A 20878-nucleotide genomic window follows, 5' to 3' on the forward strand; every position below is an offset into this window, starting at 1 on the left:
TTTTAGTACAGACACATTTATGACCAAGGTTATATTCCTATTGAGAAGTCGGTTTAAGGTAGAAGTCATGAACACTAGAGGAAAGAAAAGCTACATGGGAAAGCTTGCACCTAGCTCAATGTATATTCAAAGCAGCCTATTGACAATGAAAGAAAATTAAATTAAATCAATAAATAAAAAAATAGCTATAATTTGTTATAAAAACGTATAAGATTGAACAAGATTAACCTTTTTATTTTGTTTAGGAATGCAAAATTAGTCGTAAAATAAATGAATATAAACATCCTTATAAGTTGTTCTTACATGATTTGATTATTTTATCCTAAAAATTCTCATTGCATTAACTGATTATTTAATATTATATTATATAGATTAGTTAAATTAATATATAAATTTGGTGAAAACATTAAAAATATTTAAAAATTGTAATTATGATCATCCAACATATAGCTGCAATTAATACTTAATTCAATAATTTCTTATTTCATATAAGTTGTGCTTTTGATACTTTTTTGTATTCTTAAAAGTAACATAAATTAAATTTATACTTACTAGTAAAAAATTATTACATGTTAAAAATAGAATATAAGGTTATCAAAATTTGAATAAAAGAAAGCAAGTGCAACTCTTAGTAATTCTAAATGCAAAATTAACATAAAATCACGTTTGCTACAGTTATTTGCATAAAGATTTTCATAATCAGAAGAAATGCTGACAAGTAAATAATAATAAAAACTGATATGTAAATAAATCTCTAAATTTTAACAGTTCATAAAAATTAAATCTATCATGGACAAAGATCTATAGACTAATTTAAGAAATCAATGAGAACTCTTTAATATTCTTCTACAAAATATTTCATTCAATAAAAAATTACAAATACAGAATCTTTATTTAAAGGGGAAATGTAACTGACACTTCACTATTTTCAAAATAGAATGATGGGAAAAAAATGATGTTTTTAATATTAAATGATTACAAACACAATTGAAAGAACCTTAAATGATTCATTCAGAAATAAGTAAATAATTTTATAGAAAAATTAACATTAATAATCACAATACAAGTACAACTCTATAATAATATTATTTTGTTAAATAACGTAATGGAATAAAAATGAAATTTTAAAAACAGATAGTTTGATAAACAACTCACTAGATAAAAATACTTGTCAGATCAAAATGCATAGTGGAAGTCTACAAATAATTTGTGACACATCCTTATACATTTTCTAATACCAAACTATGCATAAAATATTTTATTGAAATTTATCTCAGTCAGTTAAGGAATAGTTACTGAAGGTGGCTATTAAGAAATTAGTTACTGAAGAAATGAATATTGATTTTTTTTTTAAATTCTGATTGATTGGATGGTTAAGCCTATGTGGTAGTCATGTTGATGTATTTGATAATTGGTACTGTTTGGGTATAGCTGCATCAATTTTAATATCTATCGCATATACATGGATATAACTATATGACTGAAAATTATTATAAACAAATAAAAAAAAAGTGGGGCTTTTAATCTTGATTATACAAATTAAAAATTGAGTAAAATAATAATAATAATAAAAGAAATTAATCATCAGTCTGTAAGTAATTTTATATCTGAGATTAATTTTAACACCTGTTTCTTGAAATTTAAATTTTTATACCATTTTGTACCTTGCAATTCCTTAACTTATCATTAAAAAATATTGGTTCTTTTGTAAGTATTATTATCATCCCATATGATGAATAAAAGTATATCCATTAAAAATATTGATCTGAACAAAACAACTAATCCAGATAAAAAATCTTTTTAATTAATTTCTTTATAATTTGAAATCAAATGATAATTAGCAAAATAAAATAAATAAATCGTATATAGTTCATTAATTTCTTAATATATACTTGAATGCTAAAGAATACAACAATGAAATTTAAGAATTGTTTTCTTTCAGAGTATGTTAATTTACCCTTTTTATATAACATTTAAAATGCATATTAAAAAACAATTCATCTGAAAGAAAACTGTGCTGTAATTAAATAAGAAAAACAACTATTCCATTATTTCATGCTATGATAAATATTGATGTGCACTAATGAAGGATATAAGAATAACATAAATGACAACAGGTCAGAGAATTGTAAATCAAATTCAACAATTTTAAAATTTTTAGCTAAATGCAATTTTAATCTTTGTTTTAGAATTGTAATAACATTAGTTACACAATATCAGACATACATTTCTACAAAATTGCACACATACATAAATGCATTCATATTTTCTTAATTCTATCTAAAAAATATATATTAAAAATAATTCCAGATTTAGACATTCAATTCAGTATAAATAAACACAAAACCAGGCAACTAAGCCTATTTGTTCTTACCTGTGTTTTCAAACAGTTCCTTTTCTTATAATAAATCCAACAAAATGACTAACTAAATGGATACCAAAAATTAGACCAGCTGAGAGCTGATAGACTTTTGGTACTTGCATTTGCATCACTGTGATATATTACTGGAAAATATTAATAAAATATATGCATTAATAACTAGCATTAAAAATTCATCAATACAAATATTTAAAAGAATGTGGGATTATTTTCAATTCTTTAGTGGCAATTATATAAATTCATGTTAATACAGGATAGAAAAAAAAAAAAAAATTCTAATTCTAAAAATAATAATACAAAAAAATTTGTTATTACCTGAAAATTAATACATTTTTTTTTTCACTTTTGAAAAAACGTGAAACAAGTAAATTATCTTATTACTATTCCAACTATTGAACAATAAATTTAAGAAACAAAAGAGATGCAATTTTGCTTCACTGCATACTATAGGGCACACTGCCTTAAATACCCACTTTTAAAAAGTTAGTTAAACATCATAAGAATAAGCTTTTAGAGGTTTATACAAGCAATAAGCCTCTAAAATCAACAAGGCTATGGTAAGTGTTATGAGGAATAATATTATAAAGAAAAATAATTTCGCCTTTACATTGCAGAAAGACAAAAAAAAAAAAAAAAAAAAGCAATCAAAAGAAATAGCAATAGAAATATCGTAAGAGTAGAGGATATAAATGAATGATAATATTCTTTGAGGATATATAATCAGCATTAAGTTTGAATAAATTTCGATCAATATATATTAGCTCTCACTATTCTAACTTTGGTTTGCCTTTCTAAAATATTTATTTCTAAGATTATATAAACACAGAAAAATAAGACAGATATGTAAGAAGCACAATTAAAAAATATATATATATCTTTATTTTTACAGAAATTCATATATTCCACAAAGCCTCACAGAAACACTTCACTTCAATTTTAGTCAAACAAAATAAATTAATTGCAACTAACATTTCTCCAACCAAGACATACTTGACGCAACAGTAAAGAACAAGGTCATTTAAATAAGCAGAGAATGAGGAATATATTCTAAACAGTAGATCTTTAAGTAGCAGAAGATCTTTAGATGCATCAGAAGCAGTAATGACATAATGACTGATTCTTCGGGTAGGTAATCAGTAAACACTTGTTTTCATGATTATTCAGAGAAGAACCAAATAAATGATATAGTATCACTTTCACAGAATAGTCCTCTCCACTGTAATATTTTCGAAGTTAATATAATTCTAAAAAATTCACACTTCCATTTAATATTATCACTATTTTAAATATTGTTAAAAATTTCATAAATAAAAAAATCATTAGAGCAAAATCAAAGATAAAAAAGTTTCATATTTGAAGAACACTGCCAATAATCTGCTCTTAAGAACCCCTCCCCCCAAATTATTAAAGCTGTTCACATTGTTGATAAAATAATTGCTTTATAAAAATAAAATACATAGGTTTAAAAAATACATTTTACAAATACAAGACATAATAATTAACTATTAACATTTTTTAAAACCTTTCTTTTAGGAAAAAAATATCCATTTCATTTTGGTATTTCTCATTAATATAAATTAGTCCACCAGTTCTAAAAATTAAAATGTAAAATTTATTTTGAAAAACTATTCTTATAAAATTTTGACAAATTTAATTTAGAGGAACATCTCATTTTTGAAGCAATATGAAGATTATTGTTTTACAAGATCTCCAAATGTTTAGATAATGAAAAAGATATTTGATGCTGAACCTCTTAATATGAGGACATCTGACTCACAATGAAAGGTTTAAGGTGCATCATGTTCCATTTAATACAATAAATCTTTGGTAAAAATGGCTCTGAAAAAAAAAATCCAATCTCAAAGGCAAAATTTTATTAAACAAAAAATTTGGAATAAACTGGTATCAAAAAATTTTCAGACAACAATATCTGGATGCAGAGTTATAAATGTACCAACATTTTAGGAAATAACTATCATTTATAGCATTATTAAGAATTAATAAATAAAGTATGTGACTAAAAATAACTTTGTAGTAATATATATGAATGTAAAACAAGACAATAAATTGTTTCACACTTTGCCTTAATATATTGTCAGATGTAAAAGAAAATGTCAAAATCTTTGAAAGGCCTGAAAGTAACTTCTAAATACCTTCAAAAAATTAAAATCTTTTTAAAACATAATTTAAAAAGTTTCTGTAACCATTCAACTAATTATTACACTAAAAATATATTATTTAAATCTTCTTTGATTAAATAAAATTTTCCTTGTGTTACTCAAAGGACTTCACATATAAAAAGTTCAAAATTTGAATATTCACATATAAGATAACATATAATAAAAACATACAGTCAAAAGTACTAATTTTTTAGAAAATATTTAATTTTTTAAAACTTTATAAGCTTATTGATTCAATATACAATAGTGCTTTTTTACAATGTACTGAAGTAGATAGCACTGTCTTTAAATCGAATCAAACTGGAGCTTTTGTCAGTTCGAAAATATTTTTAAAAATACACACAATGAAATAAATGATATTGAGAAACTGTTAGAAAAGAAATTAAATGCAAAAAACAAAACAAAAAAAACCTTTCTCTTTTATACTTGAAAAGTCGAATAAAAAGTAACTGCAATACATTAAGTTTCAAAAGACAATTAGCAGAAGCATTTACTTAAATGCTTTCACAAAAAGATGTTTGAGAATTTTGTATGCAATTCATTTCTTTTATTTATAAAATGCTGGAATTATGAGGAGTGTTGGAATTGACCAATTTTAAAGCTGGTTGAAAAAAAATTTAAAATTGAAAAATACTTTGGTATTGTTTATTGTCAGGAAATTGTTTTCAGAAATGTGTATACAATATCATTAATTCTAAATTAAATATTCAACTTCCATTATTGTAGTTTCCCACAATTTTTACATTTAATTAACCTTATTAAAGTAGATTCACTTATTAGCAAGAAATTGAGAAGGCTAAAAAGCAAATTCCTCTGTGATACAATGCTCATGAAAAACTTGATATGTCGAACAGTTCAAAATAAAGTACTATTACCATAGTTATGTTTTCAAATAATTAAAAAGTGAATGAAAAATCAGAAACAATACAGAAATATAGACATAGAAAATTAGAAGACTTTCAATAAAGAAGATATACTGAATACATTCAGAAAGAAAATATACATGTGTGTTTACCTAGAGGAAGATAGGGACGGAAGTAAAATTTAAGAAAACTAAGAAGTTTAAAATAAGGGTAATATATGAAATACAACATTCAATCAAACTATGTTGAGTTAAAAGGAAACACTAACTGCATAACAGAGTATAGTATCAATCAAGATCTTTTAAGTGAAAATTTGTGACTTAATGTTGAATTTAAAATAAAACAAATCTGAATCTCTTACATGGTAATCTAACTAATTGGCTGCCATTAAAAAGAATAAAAATTCTTAAATATAAACACAGACGATTGATAACTAAAGTCATTTAAGTATTTAAAAACAGTACAACTAAACACAAAAATAATAATATCAATGCTTCACTCATTTCAACCAAATATAAAATAAGTCATTCTAGGACTTTTTAAAAAGTTGTTTATATAATTTAACTGAAGATTTAAAATGTTGTCTTTAGACAAATGTTTTTTCAAAAGTACCAAAATTTAAAAAAATAAATAAAAAAGTACCTATTTTTTGAAACATCACTCTTACTATTAATTCTCTCATTTCATCTATAAGTTCTTACAGATTTAGATATTATGACTGACTAAAATTTCTTTTTCAACCATTCAAAAATTCAAGAATATAGCAGAACATTATTGATAAAGAATCTGAATTACTTATCACAGTCTATGGATCCTTTAGGTTAATTTAAGATATTGACAGAAGCAATAATCAAATAAAATCCATATTTTAGCTCCATGACAGAAATAAAACTGCAAGATCTTACTTTAAATTAATAACCTTCATCTTCAGGTAGTCCAAAGATCTGAGCCAACATTACACATTATAAATTAAATATTTAAATACTTATAGTAAATTGTTCTATATTAGTAAAGTCATAATTTGCAGTAAAATTTAGAAATTTTTTTTACTAATATTAAATATAATTTTATATCTAAATTTAAGCATCTTGTCTTCATTCGGACATTACCTATGCTAATAAATAAATATTAAGAGGGTAAAACAATTTTTTTTTAAAAATCAAAGAAATTTTCTGAAACTATCACAATATGTGTCTCACAGAAATTGTACAGTTGAAAAAAGCTTTTTCATGAAGAATAAAATTACAATGTTTTAAATTGATAACTATATATATTAAAGTCTCACATAATCAACAGTTTCATCATCTTTATATATTTATACATATATAAAGCAATTTTCTATGAGAGAACAAGTTTTAAATTTAAAATACCAGTATGCAGCAATACAGAATTCATATGTAAAAAAACAGAACATAAACAGTTTTTTTTTAATTTTATTTTTTTAAATTCTTTAACATCTAGAAGGGGTGTTGATATAACTGATAATAAAATACTAAAAAAATATTTAATTAAAAAAAAATATGATTTCTGTTGTTCCACAGTTATATGATAAATATTCTAAAATATATTAACTACTAGAGTTAAATGTTCTGTGTCTATTTTTAAATAACAAATAAAGATGGCATAGTATTCAGAAGTCTGTAACAGCTGTTTGGATAATTCAAGTTTTAAAGACATTTAAAGTTTTATTAAATATTAAGAGAATTAAAAAAATGCTATTTTGACTGAATGAGCAATTCTTAAAAACGTTGTGTTTTGTTGCATTGCAAAATAATAATAATAACAATTTAAGTATTTCAATAAAAAGTAGCTACAGAAATAATGTAGACATTATGTATATTTTATTGTAATCAGATGTCACTGGCAATAATATTTTTCTGACCAAAGCTAAAAATAAAGAAAGATGTCAAAATTTTGAATGATAAAGACTAATTCTAAATTATATTCCTGTGAATTCTTATATATTTATTATTCTGTGAAACTTACTATATTTAAAGCATTTAAAGACTTCTTAATAAAGAGATAAAAATTATGGATGTTATCAACAAAAAATTAGAAGGATAAATTTTACATGCATCACTTTCAGGGGTATTATGAAGATGCAGATAAAATTTGTGAACTTGAAAAGAATCAGTATGCATAAATTGAGTAGCTAGAATTATTGCCTTGATTGAATATTAAAATTTATTTTACTTCAAAATAATATTATCTATACGTTGAAAATGGAAATAAACCAAATGAATTTTAACAGACATGATGAAAGAGATGTTGCAAGATTCAAAAAACATCTGAAGAATTCATCACAAAATTATAATAAAAATTATAACTTTACAATTATTTCATTTTCATGGTATTGCAACAAACTAAATAAAGATGTGATTATTAAAATAAATCACAGATTTGTGATAAGAAAATTTTAATTTGAAATAAAACAATCTCTAATACAATTTTCACTAAAACTTAAATTAAAAAAAAAAAAAAAAAAAAACACTACCTTCTACAGAAGGAACAGAAGATGTGTAATGCATTTTAAAATGGGCATCATGCCAGATTTGACTTCCATTACAATAATGCTCCCACGTCAGTTGGCGAATTCTTCTACTGAGCATAAGCCCAATGTAAAAAAGTCATTTTAATATATACTCAGGCCTAATAAAAATATTTCATGTTCGGGTGTGGAGATTGATCTAATCAAAATCAGAGTAAAATCTAAAAAAAAAAAAAAAAAAAAAAAAATTATTAATTTTTACAATGTTCTAAATTTTTTGAGTACATGGATTGATATAAGTTTAATAAAAATCACATACTTAGAAATGGTGGCAAAAGCAATTATTTTTTGGTTCAAAATTTATGTGTAGGTTAGTTAGAAATCTTTATTTTGTATGTATACCCTTTTTACAAAATTCATATGTTACAGTTTCTTGTAATAGTATGTTCATGTAGCTTTTAGATTAAAAGTACAAAATTTTGCATTCAAAATTAATGTATTTAATACAAAAATCAAAAGAAAATACATGTTTTTGTGTCAGTTATTTCAAGGTTTCAACTAATGATAGCAAAAGAACTCAAACTTATTTTACAGGACAAACAGAGAATGAGTTAATGTCCCAGTTATTCCAATGAAATTTATCATGAATGTGTTGATATTACACACATATTATGTTTAATGACAACATTATTAATCATTTCTGTACGGTATGTTCTAAATTCAACTATTCATATAAAAAGTTTAAAAAGCAAATTTTGCAGAAACAAGGATGAGATTTTCTTTAAAAGCAGTTATTAATTTTGGGCAGAAAAAGAGAAGTAAGAATTGTGACACAATAACATAAGTATTGCAGTACAAATGAATATTTTAAAAATAAAATTTTATATCACTTTTAAATTTAACAATAAATCTAACTTTGTGATCTTCATATTACAGTTGAGAGGTGATAAATACATAAATGTCTTCAGATAGAAGAAAAATGCTAGATATAGATTTAGATAAAAATTTTTAAATTTAAAGAATTGAAAAATTCATAATTAATATCATTGTTTAATATGAGTTAAAATTTTTTCAGCAACTTTTTCTTAATATGTCAGCAACCTTTTCTGAATGATTTTCTTAATATGTGAAATAGGTGCAAAACAGAATAGCATTTCTGGAAAAAAAAATTTCTGAGAAGAGGAAAAATATTGAAATATTAAATTTAGGCTAGTAAGTAATCATAAGTTCCAAATTTATGAATAAAGTATCAAGAAAGAAAATGGAGTCGATTTTGCCATTGCATTCAAGCCTTATTTGCAATATGTTGCTATAGCAACATGCATTTACTTGTAAGAGACATTTAGTTTGAAAAATATTCTTAAGAAGTTTCACAATAATTGTGATACTGCACAGTTCATATACTAAAGAAAAATTTAATTAAAGATTTTGAAGGGCAAATGCATCACATCAATTGTGTCTGAGGAAAAAATTGTTCTCAGTAATTCAGGACCATTTGGAAAAATATTTTTAAAATTTTCATGCAAGAATGAAAATATACTGGTTAGAAATTATAAGAACATAACAATGCATGCAGTAACTCTTAACATTATCAACAGTTACAGAATTAACATTAGCAATAATTAAGAAATCCATATTATTAATTTAATAGTATAGATTATGTTATCATAATGGCAAATGTAAGGGTAAAGTTATCATCATTATGATATCAGAATGCAATATAAAGTTATATCACAAACATTTAAAAATAACTTGTTATTGGAATATAATTTTTTGTTTGCAAAATATAATAACTTTTAGAAGATAATAAATAAATATAATAAATTTATGAAGGCATAATAAAGTGCTTGTTGCTAAAATTAATCAAAACTTCAGTAGAACTTAAATAATGAAGTTCCCAGAATTCTGAATAAAAAGAAGTATAGGTATTAATGGAGCCAAATATCAGCAAGAATGAAAGCTTACTGGCCTTTGTGGTTAAAAAATAATTTTGGCCAACAAGTAATAATGATAATATTATAACAACAAATAATAATGGTCAACAAAATAACAACAATATTGAAGCTGAAACATTTAATTTTCAGATTAAATGTGGAGTAGTGGACAAAATGAAATGACATCATTATAAAATAATTGACATGGAAATTTGCAAAAGTTTTCAAAGAGTGCAAAGGCAACAGATAGATAACAGGATTTCAATTGCAAAGGAATAGTACTAAAAATATAAAAAGACACAAAATAAGGGTAGCTGCTGAAGATGCCATGGAAAAAGTTAAAATTATTATTCAAAAATTTGGACAGCTTGTCAATAATCTAATTAGAGAACATTATTGGCTACTAAGTTCATAAAGATGTATGCTTTCACAAAATGTATTAAAACTAAAATTTTGAATGAATGTTTATTTCTAAAGTATCAAATTGTAGAATGCTTTATAACTGACGAATAAGTATGAATGTCACACAAATAAATAAGTAGTATAAATTACTGTTTAAATGAATTAATGACTTAATCAGGGTATAGTAAATCCAGGGTAGATTATTATCTGCTTAACAAGAAAACAAACTAAGAAAAAAATATATTCATTTTGTAGAGCAAGGTACCATTGCAACTTTCAGATTAATATCAAATGTTATATCAATTTCATTTCTATAAACCATGAAAATGCAAAAGACATGTTATCAGTTTCTCAGAGGCAAAACATTTTAAGTAAAATAAAGCAATGGAAAACAAAAAGAATATAAAAACATTTAAACTCAAAATAAAGCCAGTTTATAAAAATGCCACAAATAAAAGAGATTTAGCAAGAAATCATTATAGAGAACTATCAAGTTGTTTTATATATAAAAGATTAGCACAAGACTAGATAAGCATTTTGATGCCAGTCATTTTTGAACATTTCAAGATAAAAACGAAAGATACTCACTGGTAATATTTAAAACAAGTTTGTTATTTGAAAGAAGTTAGTGACTATAAAAGAGCATTAAAAAATGAACAGCATCACAAAATCTATGCAGGAACTATTATTGGATGTGATGATGATAATTTGATTGATCAAGGGACACATAGGTGATCAAAATTTAACTGTTTCTTTAAATTTATAGTGTTGTATTTTTAATGCAATTTATAATGATTTTCTGAACAGGTTTTAGCCTTTAATTTGTAATATGCATATGATGGGCAAAAAATTCAATTTTTATCCATCACTATGATTTTTTTGTACGAACAATGAGCAGCAAAATGTACAATCCAAAGAGGAAGAAAGAAAAGAGGAAGGAAAAGTGAATGAGAAATATTTTCAACGTATATATAATTAAAATAGGATTTTGCTAAGAAAGAATTTTCGGTTTCAGTAGGTGTTAAGAGTCATCAAGAGAAAATAAAAGCTTCTGCAACTTAGATGTTAAAGATAAAGTGAAGCTTGAGTTCAAATGATTAGAAAATAATTATTTTTAGAATGTGGACAAATTGAAATTATTACATATACACACACATATATATTATTCAGTATTTAAAGTTTGAATACATTTCCGTACAACAGAAGACAATGACTGTTTTTGGATTTTGCTCCACTGCTTTAACAATTTTTCACTGAATTATTAATTAGTATGTTTTATAGACAACTCAAGGAAATGAACATATTATTCATTTTATATCATTAAAATTAATAAATATTAAGCATTATTACTAGAAAAAAAATTTCTTTCCAGGGAAAAGACACATCAATTGTTATACTTGATCTAAGTCTTATTAACTATCATGCCTCAGTCTTTTGAAATATGAATTTGATGCCTTTTTGAAATAGCATGCAACAGGAGTTAATTATTTTTTTTCATTTGAAATTAAACTTTTTTACAAATATCAGTTCGATAACTGAAATAACTGCAACTATTGCATTAAGCAGTTTTAGAATTTTGTTATTATTATTTCATCAATTTCGACCTCCCTCCCCGAAAAAACACACACATATTTTAATTATATTAACTATGGTGCAGATTTAAATCAGAATTTCAATGTAATTATCTGTTACAATTATTTCAGCCAAAAGTAAGTAAAAATATAATTTTTTTAAATAATATAAAAATATTAACATTTACAATTGAAACTTATTTCATTAAACTATTCATTTTTATTCTAAATTTATAAATAAGTTTAATTTTATTTTGCAGCCTTCACATTAGCAATAATTTCTTGGTTAGAAAAATTATGCAAATGGAATAATACTTTTCAGCATTATAACTGCACAATTATTGCAAATATTATTTTTTGTGACCTTAATATTGTATTTAATTTCTTTTATAGTCCTGCAATATTTTTAATGTACACTTAAAAAATTAATTTAATATATTTTATATCCATTTTATATCACCTTATGTAATTTAGATGTTATTAAATTGTCATGATAGAATTCATAAACGGGTCACAAAATGAAATTGTACTCAGGATTTTTAATGCAATCAAACAAATTGCACAATTGAATATTAACAGTAATTTTCTCTTTTAAAACTGACATAAAAAGAAATTACTATTTTTGGAACAGTTAAATTATTAAATTTTCTTAAGAATCCCTTTCATATTCTTAATCCCTAGGTTACCAATAGACAATATAAATATACATCCACACAAAGAATATAGATCAATCCAGAAAATAGGATTTTTAGAACTTTTACTAGTTCAGAAGAAAATAAATGATGCTGCTTACACTAACTATATATATAAAAAAATTATATGTACTTAACAAGAAAATACACAGCATCAAGGGTTAAAATAGTAATTCATTATACTTATGAATTACAACACAAATGAAACAAGAAAAGAGCAACATACAAAGCAATAACACTAGTCTGTATCATAAAAAATCAATATTTCATAATTTTAATTAAATAAAGTACCTTTAATATTTATAGAGTAGTTCTAACTTTTTGCAAAAAAAAAAAAGTAATCGTTTTTAGAAGATAATTGATACTTTTTGGAAAATTAAATAAATATAAATAATGAATGACCCTGTTGAGACCCAAAAAAATCTATGATTTACTTAAATCATAGATTTTATTATTTGAGTCTACCTGTCCTCTTTTCCTTAATCATATTGCTTTAAACACTATTCTTTGATTTTATTCAATTACTGAAAATTGAGCTTCACACAAGTAAGAAGCAGAAAATGGAATTAAAATTATCTGAATTCCAGCACTTAAGATACTTATTTTTCATTGAAACATAAACTGAATTCTACAATCCTAAATTTTGTTTAAAATAACAAGAACATCTAATAAGATTTTTTTAATTTGGCAGTAGTAGCATTAAATAGGATCTCGAATTCAGGCAAATTTATTTATCATAATGATCTATGAAAGTAAATTAAAAATCTAAATAAAATCATGAAAATTATAAATTATCTCACAGTATTCTAAAGAGGAAATCAAGATCCCAAAAGCTCATGTCTTGGAACTACAGGATAAAAAAAATTTATTGCTTATTAAAAAATGCTATGATCAATAGACATAACTTTCTTCTACAGAAAAATTTTAAGAAATTCAGATAAAAGGAATTTTTTTTTAAGAATCTGAGATTTAAAAAAAAATATTTCTGTTAATTCTGGCAACAGAACACTTGGTCTGCAATAAATTTTAAAAAATTCCCCAAGAAGAAAGTGCTTTCCATGCCTCCAAATATGTACACTGAATCATTCAAGAAGGAGGATTACATTCAGTCAATAACTTACAGACTGAAGGACAAAAATAAAGATAACAGTTTTATTTAATCATTCATCTTAAATTGCATGTTTAATAATCAAATAACTCACTAATACTATATGAACAAAGTGGTACAATAAAATAATAATTCTTCATAAATACTTTTTTAATGTTTTTCAATATAAGATTCTTTTATAATGAATTTTATAATAGCATAAAGCTCTAAAATAATTTTGAAATGCCATATTTCTTTTCATATTATCTCTCTACGTAAAAGTGAATACTCAATAGTTTGCTTGAATCTTATAAAATTTCACGCTTTTTGACAGATTAAAAAAATTATTGGTGCATATATTCTTAAGTACTCAGAATCACGCGCTTAACCCTCATATTCATAATCATCCTGTGTTTTTAAGGGCTTTAGATCTTTTCAATAAATTCCTCCAGGATTTTAATGTTACATTCTGTTGTCTACCATTTCATGATGGAATTGACAGAAATGAGAAGATTTCAAATGTTCTAATAAAAACTACTACTCCATTGATTTAAAGAAGCACACTAAAATGCTTTTTTATTCCTAGTGGCAGATGCAGTGGCACCTAGAAATGTTGAACAAACTTCACACTATTAAGTCTCCCTTGCAGCCTAGGTCAACACTAATGAACAGAAAAGCAGACTCAGTTTTAACTCAGTTGCATATTGAGCACACCGGATTTATTTATCTTAACTGGACTACTTGATTTATATACTGACTAAAAGAAATCAAATTTTAATTAAAGACATAATTGTTTGTTTTTAAATAAGAATTAAGAAAACGTTCAGTTTTCTTCAATTTTTTCTTCTGAAGAGTTGCCATTTTCAGTAGGTTATATAAAAAAGAATAATCAAATGTAAACAATAAATAATTAAGTCAGAATATATAAAATAATATATGAAAGCATAAATGCTATAGTAATAAAGAAATTTTTTTAACCAGAAAGTAAGGAACAGAAATGCTATCTCATTATATTTTGTGCTAATTTATTTATATTGGACATATCAGTGTATAAATGAGTGAAATACCATACTTTTTAAATTAATAAGTATTCTATTAAAGAACAATTATCATCTTTTAAAAAATGAAATTAAGTAATTTTTTATTTATTTAATAGCTTATTAATAGTTTAAACAATTATAGTAAGTTAAATTTAATAACAAGAAAATTGCATAGCATTTAGTATTTACCAAGCCTTTATATTGCATCAGCATAAAGCATACAGAAAAAAAAAAAAACATTAAATGCATATGCATTTTTTGTAACAAATAAACTATAAGCAAATAAGCATATATCATCATAACAAAAGAGAAGAATATGAAATAAAAAGGTCGATGTTCTCACCATTTATAATTTCTATTCCAGTCATTTCCCTCTTCTTATTAGTGTAGTCAGTAAGAAAAGGGAGTCATGGATTCAATGAAGTAAGGGGCCATTTGGATCGGCATATTGAGCAAGGAGAGCCCAAAATCAACTAGTGCAAATAAAAAAAAAATATTAAAAAATGTTATAAGCACTATTTATAAAAGTATTTAACCAAAGTTTATTTTGTGTAGCAGATGAAAGATGAATGTTAATATCCTTAAACCATTGTCTTGGATAATTTGATTTTAACTAAAAACTTCCTAACCATATTAAATTAATTATGGTATATATATATAATTGTATTTAATTAATTACTGCAATTAGAAAAAAAAAACTTTTATTAATTGAAATCAGGACTGTTTAATACATAACTATAATGTAATTTGTATTTAATTCAATAATTTCTTATTTCACATAATCAAACTGAAATTATAATTATAAATTAAACTTTTATTTTCATTAATTCACAAAGATAAATCACGATTAAACTCTATATAAGCTATGATTTTGATACTTTTTTATGCTTTTAAAAACACTAAAAATTTTTTATTTTCAAGGGTGAAAATTTTGCATGAAATAAATCAAACATAAAATTATCCAGGTTTGGATAATACAAATAATAAACCAAAGGAAATATTATTTTGTATAATGCTAACGAAATGCAATTGTTTGCTTCTATTTATTCCATGTGTCATTTCTTTCAAATAAATGATAATTTTTAAATAAATAATAATTCTAAATGTATAATTAACTAAGCAAAAACACGAAACAATCTTATGGACTATGGTTATATGTACAAAGATATTCATAATAACAATAACTGAAACGTAAATAAAGTTTTATATTTCAATACTTAATTAGCAATAAATTTATCGAGATGGTGAACAATATAAAATATTTAAGAAATCAATGCATAATCTTTAATTTTCATGAAAAAAAAATTAATTTAATGCAAAATAATAATAATTTATAACAATGCAAAAATAGAATTCTTATTAATAAAGGAAGCAGATATTTTTCAATATTCTATTTAAAGTAGACTGATAGTAATTAATGACCCCTTAGATATAAAAATGATTGCAAATAGAGTGAAATAAATCAGTAAAAAATATTAGAAAAATCTGAATTAATTTATAAAAAATTGACAAATTAATTAAATTTCAGATATCTTATAATAAGTATAATTTTATCAAATTCTTCATTTTTTAAAAACAAAAATACATTGTTTCAATACGATAAGATACAATTGAATTTATGAAAATATAAAACTTGTGTTATTCAATTTAACAGAACAAAGTACTTTTTAGTCAAAATGTGCACATAGAAGTTTCCTTATATCTTATACTTCATCTTAATGCATTTTCTAAAGCATAGAATGAAACTGGACACAACAATTCACATTTCCTTTTCCATATGGATTTCCCCGCCATACTTTGATCAACTGCCAAAAATGTATCTTTCTACATTAAGAAGAAAGTGTAATTAAAATCTGAATATTCATCTTCAATTACATATTTGAAGTTCTTTAGATATTCATTTCTTAATGAAAACCAAAATTCAATTGAGTTTGAAAAGTATAAATTTTATATAATCCAAAATTCAACAACCCATTTTCACAGAAGTAAATCCTGATGTAATAGGATGGAATTAAAATGTATCTTGAGTGGAATTAAAATGTATCTTGAGTTCATTCAAATTTAATGATAACCATTTTATAAAATTTGTACTTGATTTGAAAACTTTTTAAATTTAAAATAAATAATTATAATAACAATAATAATAACAAATTACTAAGCCATGAATAATGGTATTTTTACTGAGGTGAAAACCGAAATTAAAAATCAGTTTAAGATTTTATTAACACTACATATATATACATGAAATGCAATTTCCTGAAAATATGAAATTCATATTTCCAATTTTAAGGACACAGAGATATATATATTTCATATTTCATTTAATGCAAACATATAATAATCACATTTTGAATGAAGTAAATAACAATACATCTAGGAGTAGAAGGTAAATTTCAGATACACTCATTTTATTATTAAAGAAAAATGAGTGGAAATTAAAATGAAGTACTCATCTTTTACTAAATATAAATCACAATATTTATAATAAGAATGTTCATAATGAATAAATATAAATGCATTGTTTAGAAAAAAATGAGAATCTTAAAAATTATTTAAATGATTGATTAATAATAAAATAACATGCTCAGCCGAGTCTGATTCCCCTGTCATGAATTTTGTTTCTATTACAAATTGTTTGTAATCCTAATCTGATGCTGCTTGAAATTGATGATGAAATTTTTAATTGCTTAAAATATTTGTAAAACAAGTAATATATATATATTAAAAAAATTTTAAGTCAATTCCTACTTGGGTCAACAAATATATATATATATATATATATATATATATATATATATATATATTAGTTACTTTTTATTAAATAATTACAATTATATAATATGAATATACATATGATAGAATTACAATATCAAGGCAAAATAGTGCTTGGTGACGGAATTGGCGACCAAATAGAAATTAATGGACAAATTTAATTAATTAATTAATATTTTTAAAAATGTATTAATATCAAGTGTCATCCACTACCAGTTTAAAAAAAAATGTATTTGAACTTGAGTGGATGGATAAAAAGTATTTTATTAACGATTGAAAATTTGAACAAGATATATATAGGAAGAGTGTATATGAGAAAGTCAAAGGCAGAACACTGTAAATGGAAAATGAAAGTCCTTTTGAGTATTGAAAATAAAGCTAATAACTTTTTGGGTTGGCTTTGGGAGATTTGGGACCTCTCAAAGTCAACCGATTTCTGGGGGGGGGGAAAGAAGTTTCAAGAATACTCAATCCACATAACTTAAATAATGATTTTTTGCTAAACATAAAAAGAATTTGTAGTCATAATTCAGAGCGGATGAGCTATTCTAACATCAATGAACTAGTATCATTACTAAAAATATTCAGTGGTAAAATTATTGTATGCACATGCAATGAGACAAAATGTAACACCTCTTTCAAGATGTAACTAATAAAAAACAAATAAAATATCTGCTGAAGAACCAAACTAACTATCAGAAGTATTTGAATTTTAGTGAAAGAGATGAGAAAATTTTAAAGAAAATACTGCTCTACATCTGTTATTTAAAAAATAAGAGCCTGGAAAAATAGCCCAAAAGCAAAATGGATATAATAAATCCTCAATGGAATTTTGTGCTGAAGGTTATTTAAAATGGGATCTTAAATTTTATATTGAGCTGTTCAATGTAAATACTTATTGCATACATCTTATTAATAAGGAAAATCTTTTAAGACTGTTTATTTCAGTTGAGAAATTTAAAATGCAGTTGATTTCTCATTCAGTGTTGTATAAACATTCTCTATTCCCGATATTTATGTTAATCAAAAAGTCAAATAAATATTCGTTAATTTTACAGTGTACTGTAATGATTTAATAACTAAGTAAAGCACATTTTATTTAAAAAGCTTCTAAAAATTTTCAATTTAGAAGTTTTTTATTGATTTTTCTTTATTTTTACTCTTTAAACTATTTGTTATGGGTAAAAATAAAAACATGTTTGCTCTTCTCGGTAATGTGTTATTTATATTGAAAGTCAGATTTATCAAATAAAAGTAAGGTGTATTCTCAATTTTTTGAGCCACTGTAAGTAATTTATAAAATTCAGTTACTAAATAAAATTAGACGAACGCTTACATTATAAAAAAATTAAACTTCTGTAGATTATACAAACACCATTTAGTATGGTGAGGAAAACAGATTAAAAACAATTAAAACAATGTTAAAAATATGCAAAACATATTGATCTATATAAGTATCGTTATCTTGAACAATAAAATCACAACATATATTGGAACAAAGAAAATTAATTAATACTACATGTTAAAGGTATTTAGAGTATAAAGTAATTGAAAATAACATACTCTTGATAGATTACGAATAATTTCGAAGCCACTCTGTTTACATTTTAATTTCGCGCACTTTTGTTATGTCAACTTTTTTTTCTGAAATTATTGTCATACTAGAGCTTATGATATAATCACTGGACATTTTTATGATGAGTTTAAACAGAGAAATATAATGAATATCACAGAATGCGAAACACAAATATCATTAACAATAAAATTTGAATGAAATAGTGAAAATTGATTAATAACTAATATGTAAAAAAAAAAAAGATATGCGTCGTAACAAATGTATTTAAAAAAAAAAAAGGCTTTCTTTGCACCCAACGTTTCAAATGTTGAAGATTTCTGTCATATTCCTTTGTTAGAAATTCCAGAGTATAATTTTATTTTATTCCAATTCTGCCGGAGTATTGCCATTCCGGCAGATGATAGCGCTCTGTCGGGAATTGGTAATATTCTGCCGGTAATGTTAAAACTCAACCGTTCACATCAAGGATCCGCATTCATATGGTATCATGGGTAGCGTTAACCGGAGCATGAAATGGAGGATCAAGCTAAGTTCCAATTAGTGCCTGTAGGCGGAGCTAGCAGTCTACAGCCATCTATAGGTGCTAACAAGAACTATCCCAATTCGGGATTAGCTATAATAGGGGTTATAACATTTGGCAAATAAGCATATTTGTGGCGAATTATGCCAATATTTTTCATTTCCTATTTCGCCATTTTGTTTTTTATTTTATTCCGCCAAAACTTTGAATCGTCAAACTGTTTCGTTTCTTTTACTCTTTCTGAAACTTTAGGCGTTTCTTTTACACTCTTTCAGAAATTCATTTGATATTTTTTTTTATTTTAAATTGAATTTGATGTAAATAAATTCTTTATTATTATTAAAATGTATTTATTTATTACTTTTTATTTATTTTATTATTGTATAATTATTTTTCATATGAAAGAAAACGTCCCCAACTGTCGAAAATAATAGAAATATTTTCAAGCAAAATTTGAATAAATAAATGTTTTTATGTTATTGCGATTCGAAATAAAACTTGGCTGCAAGGACTCTCCATATAATATATATATAATTTTTTACTACATACTAATTTTTTTCTAATAAAAGAGAATGTGCGTGTGTGTCTGCAGAGAAGAATAAATATGTTTTGGAGGGTGGGAAAGGGTAATGTTTGGTAGAGCAATTTTTAATTTTTATTATTTAAAAACAGCAAAAAAATTTGATGCTTTTCTGCAATTAACTTCCGAAAATGTTTCCAGATTAAAAAAATAGTTTAATTCATCTTTAAAATAAAAGTATATTTATACATATATCTTTTTAATTATAAAATCTTATGATACTCTTTCTTTATTTTAACAAATTTTTAAATTTTGATTTTCAGCAATATCGTAAATGAAAGACGAATCATTTTCATTGTTCAATTACTGAACGATTTTCCTTTGTTAAAAAATATGAGATAAAATTATTCATACTTTTAATATAATAATATTTATAGGCTGGCATGCTATCAATAAATTCTGTCTTTCGAGGCAGATTGTTGGACTTAGAGCTTCCAAATTCGACAGGCAGTTAGCTATTTCTTAGATAGCAATATTAAGAAATCTTGTTTCACAAATTAAATTAAAATTTTAATAAAAAGTTAACAAAATTCGAATTCAAAATTCAAACTTCGAAATAAATCACTGACCAAAAAGATTTTAAATTTTAAAAAATTAGTTTTCAGTTATCTTTTTTTTTTTTAATTCCATTCAATATTTTCTTCTTTGATCTTAGTATTTTTCAAAATACTTTTAAACATATTTTTCATTGGTTTAGTAAACTATACTTCTATATGAGCACATTGAAGTGATATTAAATACAATTTTATGTGCATATTATTGTCATTTTAATTTTTTAAAGATAATATAAAAC

General features: G+C 24.1%; 1 long non-coding RNA gene across 5 annotated transcripts in view; it reads right to left on the reverse strand.

Annotated features, from left to right (window-relative positions):
• The window catches only part of LOC129984491 (uncharacterized), a 41876-nt gene extending 22431 nt beyond the window's left edge, over positions 1-19445 (reverse strand). The window contains exons 1-5 of one of the 5 annotated variants that reach the window (XR_008785495.1): positions 18973-19250; positions 16302-16461; positions 14981-15110; positions 7918-8132; positions 2375-2505 (exon numbers count right to left, since the gene is read on the reverse strand). This is a non-coding gene — a long non-coding RNA (uncharacterized LOC129984491). Of the gene's footprint in view, positions 1-2374; positions 2506-7917; positions 8133-14980; positions 15111-16301; positions 16462-18972; positions 19251-19277 lie in introns of those variants that run through there. The other 4 variants (XR_008785496.1, XR_008785493.1, XR_008785492.1 and 1 more) reach the window with 4 other exon arrangements.
• Positions 19446-20878: the final 1433 nt, after the last annotated feature.

The sequence above is a fragment of the Argiope bruennichi genome, chromosome 9 (genome assembly GCF_947563725.1).
Source record: "Argiope bruennichi chromosome 9, qqArgBrue1.1, whole genome shotgun sequence".
NCBI lineage: Eukaryota > Metazoa > Arthropoda > Arachnida > Araneae > Araneidae > Argiope > Argiope bruennichi.